The sequence below is a fragment of the Mirounga leonina genome, unplaced genomic scaffold (genome assembly GCF_011800145.1).
Source record: "Mirounga leonina isolate KUSES-001 unplaced genomic scaffold, KU_Mleo_1.0 Mir_114, whole genome shotgun sequence".
Taxonomy (NCBI): domain Eukaryota; kingdom Metazoa; phylum Chordata; class Mammalia; order Carnivora; family Phocidae; genus Mirounga; species Mirounga leonina.
The window spans coordinates 18,965,082-18,981,727 of NW_023270265.1; the positions used below are offsets into that span (position 1 = coordinate 18,965,082).

Consider the following 16,646-nt stretch of genomic DNA (forward strand, 5'->3'; position numbering starts at 1 on the left):
TTTATAGATAATGCCAAAATAATAAGATTTTTAAATTCTTACCGATCATGCTGCTCCTCACACAGATGTTTCACCCTCTTTTATATGTCAACCCGTCCTTCATCAAGAATTTTTTGTAACCTGGTAATTCTCTGTCCCTTTGTTTGCTGAAATCTTAACTACAGGGTTTCATTCTACCCCAGTTCCTAGCATAATGCCTACCATATGATAAGTACCATATAAGCACTTGAAAGGAAGGAAGGAAAAAAGGAAGGACAAATGCTAAGCACTACAGTACATTTATTGTTTTATTAGCTGATACCTGCATATCTTTAATATGACTTTTCTGGCACTCTCCATGTCGGTAGCAGTTTAAAGAGGTCTTAGTTTAGGGATGCTTGGGTGGCTCAGTCAGTTAAGCGTCTGCCTTCAGCTCAGGTCATGATCCCAGGGTCAAGGGATGGAGCCCCTCATCTGGCTCCCTGCTCAGCGGGGAGCCTGCTTCTCCCTCTGCCTGCCACTCCTCCTGCTTGTGCTTTCTCTCTCTCTGTCAAATAAATAAATAAAATCTTAAAAAAAAAAAAAAAAGAGGTCTTAGTTTAGTCTATTTGCCAGGCTATGGGTGATGAAAAGTGATTGTAGGAAATTCTTGGTCCTTGGCCTAAAAAGTCCTAAAACGATCTCAGAATTAGGGAAGACTCAAGATGTGGTAGATTATTTGTTAAAAGAGCCACCATACTGTCGGTTGTCTTTTGGATTTGTTGACTGTTTCTTTTGCTGTGCAAAAGCTATTTATCTTGGTGAAGTCCCAATAGCTCATTTTTGCCCTTGTTTCCCTTGCCTTTGGTGATGTTTCTGGGAAGAAGTTGCTGCGGCTGAGGTCGAAGAGGTTGCTGCCTGTGTTCTCCTTTAGGATTTTGATGGACTCCTGTCTCACATTTAGGTCTTTCATTCATTTTGAGTCTATTTTTGTGTGTGGTATAAGGAAATGGTCCAGTTTCATTCCTCTGCACATGGCTGTCCAATTTTCCCAACACCATTTGTTGAAGAGACTGTCTTTTTTCCATTGGACATTCTTTCCTGCTTTGTCAAAGATTAGTTGGCCATAGAGTTGAGGGTCCATTTCTGGGCTCTCTATTTTGTTCCATTGATCTATGTGTCTGTTTTTGTGCCAGTACCATATGGTCTTGATGATGACAGCTTTGTAATAGAGCTTGAAGTCCGGAATTGTGATGCCACCAACTTTGCTTTTCTTTTTCAACTTTCTTCTGGCTATTCAGGGTCTTTTCTGGTTCCATACAGAATGGGAGAAGATATTTGCAAATGACATATCAGAAAGGGCTAGTATCCAAAATCTATAAAGAACTTCTTAAACTCAACACCCAAAGAACAAATGATCCAATCAAGAAATGGGCAGAAGACATGAACAGACATTTTTCCAAAGAAGACATCCAAATGGCCGAAAGACACATAAAAAAGTGCTCAACATCGCTTGGCATCAGGGAAATCCAAATCAAAACCTCAATGAGATACCACCTCACACCAGTCAGAATGGCTAAAATTAACAAGTCAGGAAATGACAGATATTGGTGGGGATGCGGAGAAAGGGGAATGCTCCTACACTGTTGGTGGGAATGCAAGCTGGTACAGCCACTCTGGAAAACAGTATGGAGGTTCCTCAAAAAGTTGAAAATAGAGCTACCATACGATCCAGCAATTGCACTACTGGGTATTTACCCCAAAGATACAAATGTAGGGATTCGAAGGGGTATGTGCATCCCGATGTTTATAGCAGCAATGTCCACAATAGCCAAACTGTGGAAAGAACCAAGATGTCCATCAACAGATGACTGGATAAAGAAGATGTGGTATATATATAATGGAATATTATGCAGCCATCAAAAGGAATGAAATCTTGCCATTTGCAATGATGTGGATGGAACTGGAGGGTATTATGCTGAGCGAAATAAGTCAATCAGAGAAAGACATATATCATATGACCTCACTGAGATGAGGAATTCTTAATCTCAGGAAACAAACTGAGGGTTGCGGGAGTGGTGGGGGGTGGGAGGGATGCGGTGGCTGGGTGATAGACACTGGGGAGGGTATGTGCTATGGTGAGTGCTGTGAATTGTGTAAAACTGTTGAATCACAGATCTGTACCTCTGAAACAAATCATACATTATATGTTTAAAAAAAAAAGAAGAAGAAGAAGAAGATAGAAGGAAGGAAAGAATGAAGGGGTGGGAATTGGAGGGGGAGACAAACCATAAGAGACTATGGACTCTGAGAAACAAACTGAGGGTTCTAGAGGGGAGGGGGGTGGGGGATGAGTTAGCCTGGTGATGGGTATTAAAGAGGGCATGTATTGCATGGAGCACTGGTGTTATATGCAAACAATGAATCATGGAACACTACATCAAAAACTAATGATGTATGGTGATTAACATAATAATAAAAAATTTTGACAATTAAAAATAAATAAATAAATAAATAAATAGAAGGGCCACAATAATTCCCATCCTTTGTGTTATCCTCTCATGTGTCTTTAGACTTGGCCGTGTCACTGGCTTTGGCCAATGGGACAGGAGTAAATGTGACACAGAGACTTGAAAAGTGTTTGCATATTTGGGTTTTATTTTTTCTTGTAGCTCTTGAGAACCCTGAAACTAGCATGTGAAAAAGTTACAATTTGAGCCAGCCTTTTAGAGGGTTCGAGACCATATGGAGCAGGGACAGACCTTCTCAACCAAGGCTTCCTAAATCAACCATCCTGCCAAGCACCAGACACGTCTGTTGCTATCTCAGATCATCCAGGCCCAGCCAAGCTGCCACTTGATTGACCTCTGATCAGAAAAACTACCCATAGCTGACAGAGAATCACGTAAAATAATAAATGTTTGTGTTTTAAGCAACTAAGTTATGAAGTGGTTTTTGTTTTTTTCTTTTATGCAGCAAAAGCTAATTGATACACAAGAATTTACCAGAAAATGACAGTATGAGAAACAATAATTTAGGTTAATATTATACCTTACCAAAATGCAAAACCTTACATAAAACATTAGCAAATTATGTACCACATGTAAACATGGTACCATGAACAACATGAGTTATCTCAAGAATATATGGGATTTGCCACTTAAATCATCCTATCAATAGAATAAAAGGAAAATGTTCTAATTGTCTTAATAGATGCAGAGAAAATGCTCAATGAAATTCAACAGTGATTTCTAATAAAGCTTTTAGCAATTCCTCGATTTCTCTTTCTTCTGCCTCATTGTTAGTGTATAGAAATGCAACTGACTTCTGTGCATTGATTTTACATCCTGCAACTTTGCTGAATTCCTATATTAGTTCTAGCAATTTTGGAGTGGAGCCTTTTGGGTTTTCTACATAGGGTAGAAATGGGTATTCCGTCATCTGCGAAGAGTGAAAGTTTGACTTCTTTGCCAATTTGGATGCCTTTTATTTCTTTTTATTTTCTGATTGCTGATGCTAGGACTTCTAGTACTATGTTGAACAACAGTGTTGAGAGTGGACATCCCTGTCATGTTCCTGACCTTAGGGGAAAATCTCTCAGTTTTTCCCCATTGAGGATGATATTCGCTGTGGGTTTTTCATAGATGGCTTTTATGATATTGAGGTATGTTCCTTCTATCCCTACATTGTAGAGAGTTTTTATCACAAAAGGATACTGTATTGTGTCAAATAATTTTTCTGCATCGATTGAGAGGATCATATGATGCTAAACTCTAGGAAACAAACTGAGGGTTGCTGGAGGGGAGATGGGTAGGGGGAAGATATAATTGGGTGATGGGCATTAAAGAGGGCACTTGATGTGATGAGCACTGGGTGTTTTATGCAACTGATGAATCACTGAATTCTACCTCTGAAATTAATGAAAAATATACTTCTAGCAAATAGGACCAGAAGGAAACTTTAACCTTATAATGATTATCTTCTTAAAAACACATCTAAGGAGGGCGCCTGGGTGGCTCAGTTGGTTAAGCAACTGCCTTCGGCTCAGGTCATGATCCTGGAGTCTGGGGATCGAGTCCCGCATCGGGCTCCCTGCTCAGCGGGGAGTCTGCTTCTCCCTCTGACCCTCCCCGCTCTCATGTGCTCTCTGTCTCTCTCATTCTCTCTGTCTCAAATAAATAAATAAAATCTTTAAAAAAAAAAAAAACACATCTAAGGGGCACCTGGGTGGCTCGATTTGTTAAGCAACTGACTATTGATTTCGGCTCAGGTCATGACTGTGAAATCGAGACCCCTGTCTCGGGCTCTGTGCTAAGCATGGAGCCTGCTTAAGATTCTCTCTCCTCCCTCTCCCCTCCACCCCCTCTCGCTCATGCACATTCTCTCTCTCCAAAAAAAAAAAAATCAAAAACAAAACAAACAAACAAAAAACAACCACACACATCTAATATCATAGTTAATGATAAAATGTGTAATTTTCCCTTTAAAATGAGGAACAAGATTAGGATGTCTGCTATCACTGCTTCTATTCAGTAACATTCTGGAAGTCCTAATCAGTGCAATAAAATAAGAAAATAAGATATGAAAGAATTAGAAAAAAAGAAAATGAATTTTCATTCACAGAAAATATGATTCTGTAATACAGAAAATCCAAGAGCATCTAAATATATTACCAATTTAAGAGATTTAAGCACACTGGCAGGATATGAAACCAATATACAGAAATCAATAGGACTTTCCTGCATAACAGTGGTAACCAATTGGAAAATGAAATTTTAAAATATACTAATCACGTGGTCAAAGCCCAATCTACCCCTGTCTGCTTACTCATCTTGGTTGTATTTCCATGTGATATGGGTGGACTAGCTGCATATATCTAAGTTGCTTGAGGGCAGGGACAGTGTGTGTTTTGCTCAACACTGTAACTCTAAAGCCTGGCATGAAGTGGGTGCTCAATAAACATTTTTGTCTAACAAACCTGATAGAGTAACCACCTATCCTGGTCTGCCCAAGGCTGAGGGTCTTCTGGGGATGTGGAACTTTCAGTGATAAAACCAGAACAGGCCTGAGCAAACTGGGACAGCTGGTCACCCTACCTGTCAACAAACCCAAAGGGAAGATAGAATTTGCGTGTTCATATGTACTGAAAAATTCAGTTCTGTCTACCTCTGTTGCAGGGAAAAACACACTCTTCCCTACTGTGTGCCTCTTCCCTGTGACTCTTCTTTACTACTCACACAAAAAAATTCACTTTTGGTCACCAAATACATGGTTTTTCCACACACCAACCAAGTCTCTCTAATACCAGGTGGGTGTCCTACAATTTAACTCAATTCTGATACTATCTACCAGCAGACAACTCAGATCCCACAGGTTAAGGGCTCAGTCCCACAAGACTGCCCACCCCCAAATCCCATCCCCCACTTCAGACTCCAGGCACAAACCCAGGTTATCGTCTTGCTTCTGACCAGCTGGCTATAGACTGGAGACTCCAACAACCCCCGCTTTGGATTCAGTTAATTTGCTAGAGTGATTCACAGAATTCAGGAAAAACACTTATGTTTACCAGTTTACTAAAGGATATGATAAAGGATACAGATGAAGGGCCAGATGAAGAGATACATAAGGAGAAGTCTGGGAGTGAATTGAACACAGGAGCTTCTGTCCCCATGGAGTTAAGGTACGTCACCCTCCTGGTGTATATGTATTCACCCACCTGGAAGCTCCCCAAGCCCCATACTATGGGGATCTTATGAGGCTTCCTCACATAGGCATGATCAATTACCAACTCCATTTCCAGCCCTTCTCTCCTGTCTGGAGGATGAGGGAGTGGAGCTGAAAATTCCAAGCTTCTAATCATGGTTTTGTCTTTCTGGTGACCAGCCCCTGTCCCGGACCCATCCAGGACCCCACCCAGAGTCACGTCAATGAAACAAAAGATACTCCTCGTGCTCTTTTCCCTTAGGAAATTACACAGGTTTTAGGAGCTCTGTGCCAGAAACAGGGCAGAGATCAATATATATATCTTCTATTATTGCACACCATGGTTAACCAAGGAATAAGCTATTGGCTTCAGGGTTAAAAAAGAAAGTTAAAGAATTTTCATTGAGTTTGTTTTGGTAGGTTATTAACCCAATCAGGCTAAGTTAATGAAATAGTGCCTCTCCATGCTAAAAATTATACAGTGATATTTTAGAATCTAAGACAAAGTTAAAAACCACCAAGAGTTTGTAGAACTTAGAAGATTCTCCCTACACCATGCCAACACAATCTAACAGCATCCCAAAGTGAGAAGCCATAAAAGAATTTTCTTCATTAAATTGCAAGTAACTGCAATGTCTTTTTTCCCAAAAGTAATCTGAGATATTCAAAAGGCCCTGTTGCTCTGGAAATGAAATAATAATGAAATAATACTCATCTGATAAAACAACTACTTCTGGTGAGAAATATAAGTAATGAACTTGCATTACATTCAATACTTGACAATTTTTCTAAAATACCCTAAACAACCACATAGATTTCCTATTTCAAATTAATACTCATTACATTCAAAACACAGGGGAGGGGTACAGTGGCATAGATTATTCAATAAGTAAAAAATATCACTTACTGAAGTGTTCTGTCATGGTCCATGATTTACCTATCCACAAATAAATGCAAATTCCTTCAGCATGCCTATATAATTTATCACATCCAGTTGAAATCGTGGACTCCTATGTGGCTTCCGTCTTATTCTTCCTCTATGTCAGACAAGTCTTGATGATTCTGCCTTTATGATACTTTTCTAATTCTTCTGCCCAAGTTGATCCTGGGTCTAACATAAGGGGAATAGAAATAGAAAAGAGATCAATCTATGGTACTCTCAGGTTGATTAGCCAAGCAGTGATGAAAAAGAGAGGACAACTTATACAGGTACCTACAATGAATGTGCCAATAAATAAGTTGCCTCATTTAATCCTTAAAATAACTCAAGAGGTAGGTATTATTATCCCTGTTTGCTTATGAGCAAACAGGCTCAGGAGTTTGAATATACTGAACAAGTTCATTCAACTACTGAGCTGTTAAATTCAGATTTAATTCAGATTAAATTTGTCTGGGTGAACACACCCAGGTGGCTTGGGTAGTCTATGATAAATGAATCATTTGGACCCACATAATTAGAAAGTGTATTTTCCTGGCTTTAACCAATAAGAAATGTAAGAAAACTAACTTCTATGAATGTGTAATTCTACTTTTAGAATTTATTATGGACATGATTTTATAACTCCAATTTTGATTAAGCTGAACTAATAAACCACATATATAATAAATTTTTCCTGACCCCCTCCCAAAATAATAAAATTTACCACTTTGTGGATAAACATGTTACCTTATTTTAGTTTCAATGTATGTTAGTAGTTTAAGTTGGGATTTTATATCATTTCAAAAGTATATCTAATTTAAGATATCTCATTTTTTTTAATTTGCAAGAGAGAGAATGAGAGAGAGCACGAGAGGGAGGAGGGTCAGAGGGAGAAGCAGACTCCCTGCTGAGCAGGGAGCCCGATGTGGGACCCGATCCCGGGACTCCAGGATCATGACCTGAGCCGAAGGCAGTTGCTTAACCAACTGAGCCACCCAGGCGCCCTAAGATATCTCATTTTGATCAAATTATCTGATACATGATTCAATGGATCACCCATAAAGCCATTATTTCTAAATAATGTTTCTTTCATTAAAATTTTTTTTTAGTCTCAAATGCTTAGCTTTATTAAAACTTACTTTATTCTGTTCAAGTGATATTGTATTCTGTTAGATTTAATAATGCTAATCTTATTTATTTTTAGATTATGAGATCTAAAATATGTCATTATAACAAATTAACAATGCAGTTGTGTATAAAGAGAAATAGAACAGATGAGGTTAGAGAAATAGACAGAGGTCAGTTTATTTGGGTCCTATAGATCAGATAAAGGAGTTTGGACTTTATTTACATCCAGTGGGAAGCTAATGAAAGATTTTAAGCAGGAGAATCTGATTTACGTTTTAAGGAAAGCACTCTGGCTATTGTATGAAGAGTGAATCATAAGAAACGGCAAGAGTGGAACCCAGAAAGCCAGTTGAGAGGTATGGTCAAACCGTGTTTGGGGGAAAGACATTGGTAAGTGAATAGTGGGGAAACAGTGGAAATAGAATGGTCATGTTCGGATCTTATTGGTGGATTGGGTTGGGAGTAGGATGGCTAGAGAGAGCAAAGAGCCAAGGGTATCTCCCAGGTTTGAAGACTGAGCTATAGATGGCAGCATTTTCTGAAATGGAGGACAGGGTGTTTCCCTTGTTGGAAAGTCTGTATGTGTGCCTGTTTGGGGATGGTGTCGCTCTTAGAATTTCACCCTACTTTACTGTTCATATACATTTTGTAATTTTCCAATTGTGGCACATAGACTCCAAAGTGGTCCCCTTGATCCCAACTTCCTGGTGCTCATGCTTTGTGTGACCCTTTCCCCTTGAGTATTGATGGGACCTGTGACTTGCTTCTCATCAATGGAATACAGCAAATGTGACAGAATATACATGAATACATATGTGTGACAACATTGTGTAACACTGTTGCTCGTTTTGCTAGGAAACTCTCCCTGTTGGCTTTGGAGAAGCAAGCTATCATGCTGTGGGCTGACTAAGAGGGGAGCCAAGTGGCAAGCAACTGAGGGCAGCCTCTGGTTAACGGCCAGCAACATACTGAGTCCCTCAGTGTGGCAACCTGGACAAAATCGAATACTTCCAACCAACTACATGAGCTTGAAAGCAGATCCTTCCCCAGTCAGGTCTCGGATAAGACAGCAGGCCCAGTTGATGCCTTGATTGTGGCCTTTTAATACCCTAAAACAGTTAAGCTATGCTCAGATTCCTTATCCATAAATACCATGACATAAGAAATGTGTGTTGCCTTAAGCCATGTATTTGAGGTAATATTGCTAAGTAAAAAAGATAACTAATAAACCAATTTTCTTAAACTAATTTTTAAAGAAATTATAATCATAACAGGATTCAGTTTTCTCCCATAGAAAGATCCTTATTACTGTTTTTGAAAAGTTGCTTTTTATAAATGTATAATATTTATAAATGTGTAAGTCCATATATTCTCTCCAACAACATACATATAAAAGTATTGCACATATCTGTCAATTTAACACTTATAGAATTTATAAGCTACAAGGAAATTGGGAGAAATGAAGCAACTTACCCAAGTTCCTACAGCCAGTTAGTGACAAATCTGGGAGCAAACTTTACCACATTGAAATGTGATTTTAGTATTCACAGTACATGCAAACCAGGAGGAAAGCCTTGACAATCTTCCATTTTTAAAGTGTATACTATCAAAATCTTTCAAGAACTCCCAAAAGACAAAAATTTTCTCACCTAGAAAGTATACTGCCATATGTAAACTTAGCTTTAAAAAACTCATCAGAGCTGAATAAAATGGCTTTTATTTGTATTTGACTCCCTATTTCACTCTAAAGTCTTTCATGATACATGTTTTTTAGCTTTTATATTTCATTCAGGATCTTACTAAATGCATATGAGTAGATGCTGAGAAAGAAAGACAGCCCAGCCTCTGTTCTCACAAAGCTGCTGGTTTGAAGTGCCATAGATAAATCTGTCTTGGCTTCGTAAGAGACTGTCTTAAAATGTGTTTTGTTCGATCCCGATAAGAAAGCATTAATGCTGATGCGTGCATAGTCCCTGGCACAGAGTAAATGTACCTGTTGTTATTAGACAGAAAGGAAATGGGAGGTACACAGGGACAGTGTGTTCCAAACTTCTAGCAGATGATGAAGCAAACCTCCCCACCCTATTACTTTGTAATTCCCCATAATTTCACGTTCAATAGTTTGTCATCTTATTTGATAACGACCCTGATAGAAAGAAAAGCGAAGTGCTCAGCAGCATGCTGAGAGCAACCGGAATGATTCATCAAAGTGAACAATTGCCCAACCATCGCCAGGTGTAGAAAGTGGCTGAAAGTTGCACCAGTAAAAACATATACTTTTGGACTTCTGCCATAGGCCCAAGAAATGGCAATGAGTAAACTGCTGGGTTGAGCTGGCAAAACCTTGTTTCTCTTCTTTTTGGTAGATATTTATTGAACACCTACTATCAATCAGACACTGTGCTAGATACTGGGAATGTAAAAACTGAATAAAGTACAATGTTGGGCTTCAATAAAAATAAATTGCAATAGAGTTCTGCAATAGAACAATACATACAAGACCACACAGGGGAATAAAGGATTAACTCTAGCATGGGAGTCAGAGAAAGCATCTTGAAGAAGGTACAGGGTTTCTTTACAGGGTGATGAAAATGTTCTAAAAGTGATTGCGATGATGCTTGCACAGCCTTGCAAATATAGTAAGAACCATTGAGTTGTATACTTTAAATGGGTGAGTTATATGGTATGTAAATTATATCTCAATAAAACTGATAGAGGAAAAAAAGCACAATAGATGTAGAACCATTGCGTGATCAAATGGCCTCAATTTTTCACATGTCTCGGTGTCCATACCCTTTGACATGTGACTTTCCACCTCCTCTCACTAAAGAGGTAGAGTCATTTCCCCACACATCAAATCTCGGTTGACCTATGACTTGCTTTTTCTAATAGACTGCAGGGAAATGGCTCAGGGCCAGTTCTGAGCCTGGGACTCAAAAACCCTTCCATGTTTCCATTTGACCTTTGCCCTCTGCCATTGCCATAAGAACATACCTGGATTAGCCTGATAGCAGATGAAACACATGTGGTGCAGAGATGATTCTCTTTAATCATCCTATCTGAAGTCATCCTAGATTAGCCAAAAGCCAGCCAATTCCCAGACATGAGTCCCAGTCATGACCAGAAAAAAACACCCTATCAAATCCAGCCATGTCAACCTTCAAACTTATGAAATAGATGTTTTTTGTTTCAAGCTACAGTGTTTCAGGATTGTTTGCAGGATTTTTTTTTGGTAGAAAGAGGTAACTGATAGAGTGGTAGAACACATCATTCAAGAGTCATCTCATGAACTTCAAGAAAGAGGATAAAGAGTATAGTGAATGAAACTCAGAGCTTCCTGGACACCTTCTCTTACAGAGGAGTGGAAGGGTTAGAATACACACACTCAATGGTGTGTGTGTGTGTGTGTGTGCATAAAAATGTAAAAATGCTGGTTAAAAGTAGTATAAAGTGGTTGGAAATTCCACAGTGACATTTTTATTTTTTTTTAATTTTTTATTGTCATGTTAATCACCATACATTACATCATTAGTTTTTGATGTCGTGTTCCATGATTCATTGTTTGCGTATAACACCCAGTGCTCCATGCAGAACGTGCCCTCTTTAATACCCATCACCAGGCTAACCCATCCCCCCACCCCCCTCCCCTCTAAAACCCTCAGTTTGTTTCTCAGAGTCCATAGTCTCTCATGGTTCGTCTCCCCCTCCGACTTCCCCCGCTTCATTCTTCCCCTCCTGCTATCTTCTTCTTCTTCTTTTTTTTTTTTTTAACATATATTGTATTATTTGTTTCAGAAGTACAGATCCCACAGTGACATTTTAAAATATAGCATGTACTAGGATGCCTGGCTGGCTCAGTCAGTAGAGCATGCAACTCTTGATCTCAGGGTCATGAGTTCAAGCCCCACACTGGGTGTGGAGCCTACTTTTAAAAAAACTGTAAATAAAATATAGCATATACTATTTAGTATCTAGTAGTGATTGCACTGAAAAATACACCTTAATTTTTTCAGTATAAAAGTTTAGCCAAACAACATCATGTCTGTGGTATTTGAGCGAAAAATGTATAACCTTGACCTATTCATAAGAAAATGTTAGAATAATCCAAATTGTAGGACATTCTAGCGAAGCAACTGGCCAGCACCTTGAAAAGTGTCAAAGTCATGTGAGACAAAAAGAGGAATGTTCCCAGATTTGGAGGAAATAAAGGAGACGTGGCAATTAAATGAATTGTGGAATCCTTGGATTCTAGAACAGAAAAAGGACAATAGTGGGATGATTAGAAAATTTTGAACACAATCCAGAGATTAGTTAATAGTAAAAAATATTAAATTAAATGTTAATTTTCAGGTTTCAATAGTTGTATTATATAAATAAGTTCTCAACATTTGTAGAAGCTGGGTGAAGGATTATACAAGAACTCTGTGTACTACTTTAGCAACTTTTTTGTAAGTCTAAAATTATTTCAAGATAAAATGTTTTTTAAATAAGAAAGTTAGATGAAGGATAATGTGATCACATTTATACACTTAAAAAAAAAGACGAGTATATAGAAAATTGTTAGCAGCAAATGATTTGTGGACATGCCAGGCACTATTCTAGATACTGGTGGTGTAGCAGTCAATAAGACAGAAAAAATCTCTAGAATCACTTGTAAGCGGACAGAAATATACAAGATAATTTCCAGCTGGTGCTAAATACTATGTAGAAAATAAAACAAGGTGGGAGAGTGAAAACAGATTGCGTAGGCTACTTTAGATTAAGTGGCCAGGAAAACTCTCTCTGAGGAAGTGTTACTTAAATGAGACCTGACCGACCTAAGGGGCCCACTTTGTGAAGATATGGAAGGGACATTCTAGGCTGGGAAAAGCAAAGCAAAGACTCTGAGGCAGAAGCAGATAGAAAGTATGACAGGAAGAGAAAGGCTAGATTAGCCCAGGATAGAATGTGACCAGATCAGACTAGAGCATAGGGACTATTCAGAACAGGTAGGCCTGGGTAAGGAGTTTGTGTTTTAGTTCATGTACAAAAAGAAACCATTGCATGGTTTTAAGAGAGATGGAACATGATATAACTGACATTCTTTAATATGTCACCTCAATTTTTTTTTGCATAGAAATTGACCTGTGAGAGGGCAAGAGTGGAAGGAGGAGGGCCTGTGAGAATTGTGATTGCAATAGGTCTAGAGAAGGAGGGATGGTGGCTTGACGAGGGTGGTCAGTGAAGGCAGAAAGCAGGGAATAATTTGGGATATATTTTTTTGGAGGTAGAGCAAAATTTTGCAGATGGATTGGATGTGGGAAGTGAGGGAAAGCAAGGAATCTAGGATAATTCCTTGTTTTCTTGTGCAACTTGTGTAGATTTTGGTGCCAGTTACCAGGGGAGATTGACGGAGGAACAGTTTTCTTGGGAGAAAAAAATCAAGAGTTCTTTGGGGAAAAAAAAAATCAAGAATTCTGTTCTAGCTATATTAAATTTGAGACATTAGATCTTTGTTACTTCAGGGTTTTTTTTTTTTTTTTGCATTGATTAATGTGTGCGTGTACGTGTGTGTGTGTGTGTGTGTGTGTAAGCATAAGTGTATTTTCTTTTAGGAGCTTAGATTTTGAAAAAAAATAATGAAGTAGGTTGAGGAACATTCAAAATATGCTTGGTCAACCAGGTACCTCAATTATTTAAATAGACAGGGAGCATATCTCACCTGGAAAAGTTACTGGAATGAAACTAATATGTAGAACAAATGGCTCCATCCTAAAACAAGCCGTTATAGAATTCACAAAGAAAAGCAGTGTATTAAATTTGTTACTGAGCATGAACAATGCTAGGCATCCATGAGTGAACCTTTTTATAATCATCGTCACCCATGTAAATACATCTTTCAAGAGAAAAACAATAGAGACCATGCACATGTCCTTCAGGTTTAGAAAAGGGAACTCTGACTAAATGTGCAGGTAGGAAGAGATATAATAATAATTTCTTTTCTTTTTTAAAGGAACACTGCACAGGTAACCTGGGGACTATAAGAGTGTAACTGCAGGAGGGACTGGTACAGTGTCAAGGAGGTAAGCCATGGCACCCCACAGGCCATGGCCTATTCCCACCAACACTGACTGGTTGTAAAACTTGGTTCAAGTTCTATAACTTCTCTGTGCCTCTGTTGTTATCTATAAAGCTGGGATAATAATATGTGGTAGACCCTGTAATGCCCCTGCCCTCCCCTTTCCCAGATCCCCCTTCTTAGCTGCTAGGAGTGTTACCAGAAGATGACCTTCAGCTGCAAGCCCTCTGTTGGGATTGCCTTGGCTGAGGAAATTGTCTCTCCCAAGGTCACACCTCCTTTCAGGAGCAGCCCACATCCAGTGACTGGTCAAAAAGGGGTTTAAAGTCCTGAACTCCCAGTTCAGGGTGGCTAGAAGGGCCTTCCAGCTCCAGAGCTCCAGGTGGGGTTGGCTGATGCCTTCACTGGGCTTCAACTTCAATGTCTCACTCTACCCAATCAGGTTTCCTCCTCCGCCCTTCCCCAGGAGTTCGTCCCAAGACCTGTCCCTAAGAAACATCTTGCAATGCTAATCTCTCCCTCAGAGACAAATGCTCACATTTATTGAGTCTTTTGAGATGAGAGGAAACACATATCCTGGGCTTCGTCCATTCTGTTCAGAAATAGTTCTGATAACCAGAGGGCTGGGTATTAAGCTCATTTTGTTGCTGCATTTTATTTTTCTGGCTCATTCATAAGTACTTGATTCTTATGAATAAAATAGAGATGAAACTTTTCCCATAAAACTGAAGATCCTAAAAACAAGAATAACCAGAGAGCTTTCATTCTTGAAAGCAATGAATGTAAGTTCACATAAAACTCAATTTGAAAAACAAATGTTATCCAAAAAAATCAGGTTATACATTAGATTAGACCACCCTCTAACACATCAGTAGGAAAAAAAAAGTGACAAATGCAAGCTAGCTGAAAAGTAAAGTCTATAATTTGTAAGAAGTTATCTTTGTATCACCTATGACTCTTCAAAGAGCATTAGTTGCATAATATGGTTAAAAGCCAAGTATACAACATATACGACAGGTGACTATATTCCTCTTCTGACTGGAAAACCGGAAGTTTGTGATCCTGATCTCCTATATTTGTCTAATATTATTCCCTGACACAAAGCCCTCATAGTGCTATCAGTTTTGCAAATAATCACCAAAAGAAGTTCCCTATCCTGGTCAGGGGGAGTTCTGGGTTGTTTGTTTCACATACGCCCATGTCCATTTGAAGACCTTGGGCTTCTGTGAGACTCCAAGTCACTATTCACGGCAGTTGGAGTCCATGCCCTCCCTCCAGTGGGCACCTCGTTTCTCAGCCACAAGTTGAATAAATTGGGAATGGCTGGCAAAAAGCTTGAGTTGATCACTGATGTCCACCCAATTCACTTTCTTGGCATCATCACCAGCTTCCAGAGGAAGATGATCCATTATCTCACCTGTATTATCTCACCTATATCATTGTGGTAGTTCACAGCCTCTGTCTCCATCCACGCATTACCTGTGTTTCAGGGATCGTCCACATAACCTTTATAGACCACAAAGTGCTCCTGACTGAACAGTTTGCCCAGTTGTTTCTCCAACTCCTGTGTTTCTGCTCTAGATGTCTGTAAGGAGTTCATGGCTTCCTCCCCAAATTCTCTCTTCAATGTGGTACTCATTTTCTCTCCTGGCTCCACCATGCCCCCTGGGATGGCCCCTTCTCCACAGTCCTTCCTTTTGATGGCTACAAATTGCAGGACGTTTCTCTCAGAAAAAGGATGGATAGTTTTCTTTCCCTTACTGTCCTTTCTCCACCTGGTTAAGATGGGATCTGCAGCATGACTGGGACCCCACCACCCTAAAAGCCCTCTGCCCACCAGCCCTGTCCGACCCGCGGGGTTTCTAGGTCTGCCATTCTCAACCTCATACAAACCATTCTGGCTCCTTCTTTCAACATGCCCATCCTCCTCATTGAATTTAGGAGAGAAGTTCCTTTCGCCCACCGGAGGGCCTGCCCACATGGGCCGGGCCAAGACAGAACCCGCAGTGTAGTCGACAGGCTTGTACTCGGGCCGCTCGCTTTCTCGTCGGGGACCTGGCTTCGCTCCACTTTAGAGCCAGGGTACGGAGACGTCCTGGCCTTCTTGTGGGGGTCCTCCGCGGCGCCATTCAAATCTGACATGATGAAGCTTGGAGGAAACCCACATGAGGAAGATGGGCTCTGACCAGCCGAGATGTTGGGGCAGCTGCTGGGCCTGCGGGCCGCAGAGGCCAAGGTCATGCAGAGAGACACTGTTGCTAATCCCTTTGCCAGGCGGTGTCCAGCCATCCGCTTTTGCGCGGCCCGCGGGGATGTCCGTGGTGCTCAGGGGTGCGGGACGGCGCGTGGAACCAACCGTGCAGGGGGAGAGGGGCGCCCCGCCCCCGGCCATGCATGCCTTTTCATTTTACACTGAAAGATTTTTATATCTGGAAGGGCTTCCAAATGCGAAGTGCTGGGGTTGAGAACATCGTCCAAACACCTCCAACAAAATTAGCACACAACAACGACAAAAGTGCTTTCTTGCTTACAGAGGTATTAGCCATTACAGGTAGATTTAGTTCCCTGGGTCCAGAACCACAGTCTGTTTGGGAGAGGGCAGAATGAATGTGTTGGGGGTGGCAGGTGAGGTGGTTGGGGAGGGGGGGTAGAGGGGGGACACAAAATGCCTTGTTTGGGATGATGGAAAGCCTAGTGAGTGCAACCTCCAAGGGGAAAGAGAGCTCACTTGGTACACAGAACATGGTCCCTGTGGGAAATCCATGATGCACAAGGTATGGGAGATGGTTCAAATCTTGGGTCCACCATTTACTAGCTGAATGGCTTGGGCAAGTTGCTTCATCTTTCTCTTCAAAGGCATATTGGCTACAGCATGGCAGG

At 40.3% G+C, this 16,646-nt stretch overlaps 1 pseudogene; it reads right to left on the reverse strand.

The window, feature by feature from the left end:
• Nucleotides 1-14,601: 14,601 nt before the first annotated feature.
• On the reverse strand, nt 14,602-16,055 carry LOC118020700 (annotated as a pseudogene).
• Between the last annotated feature and the right edge of the window lie 591 nt (nt 16,056-16,646).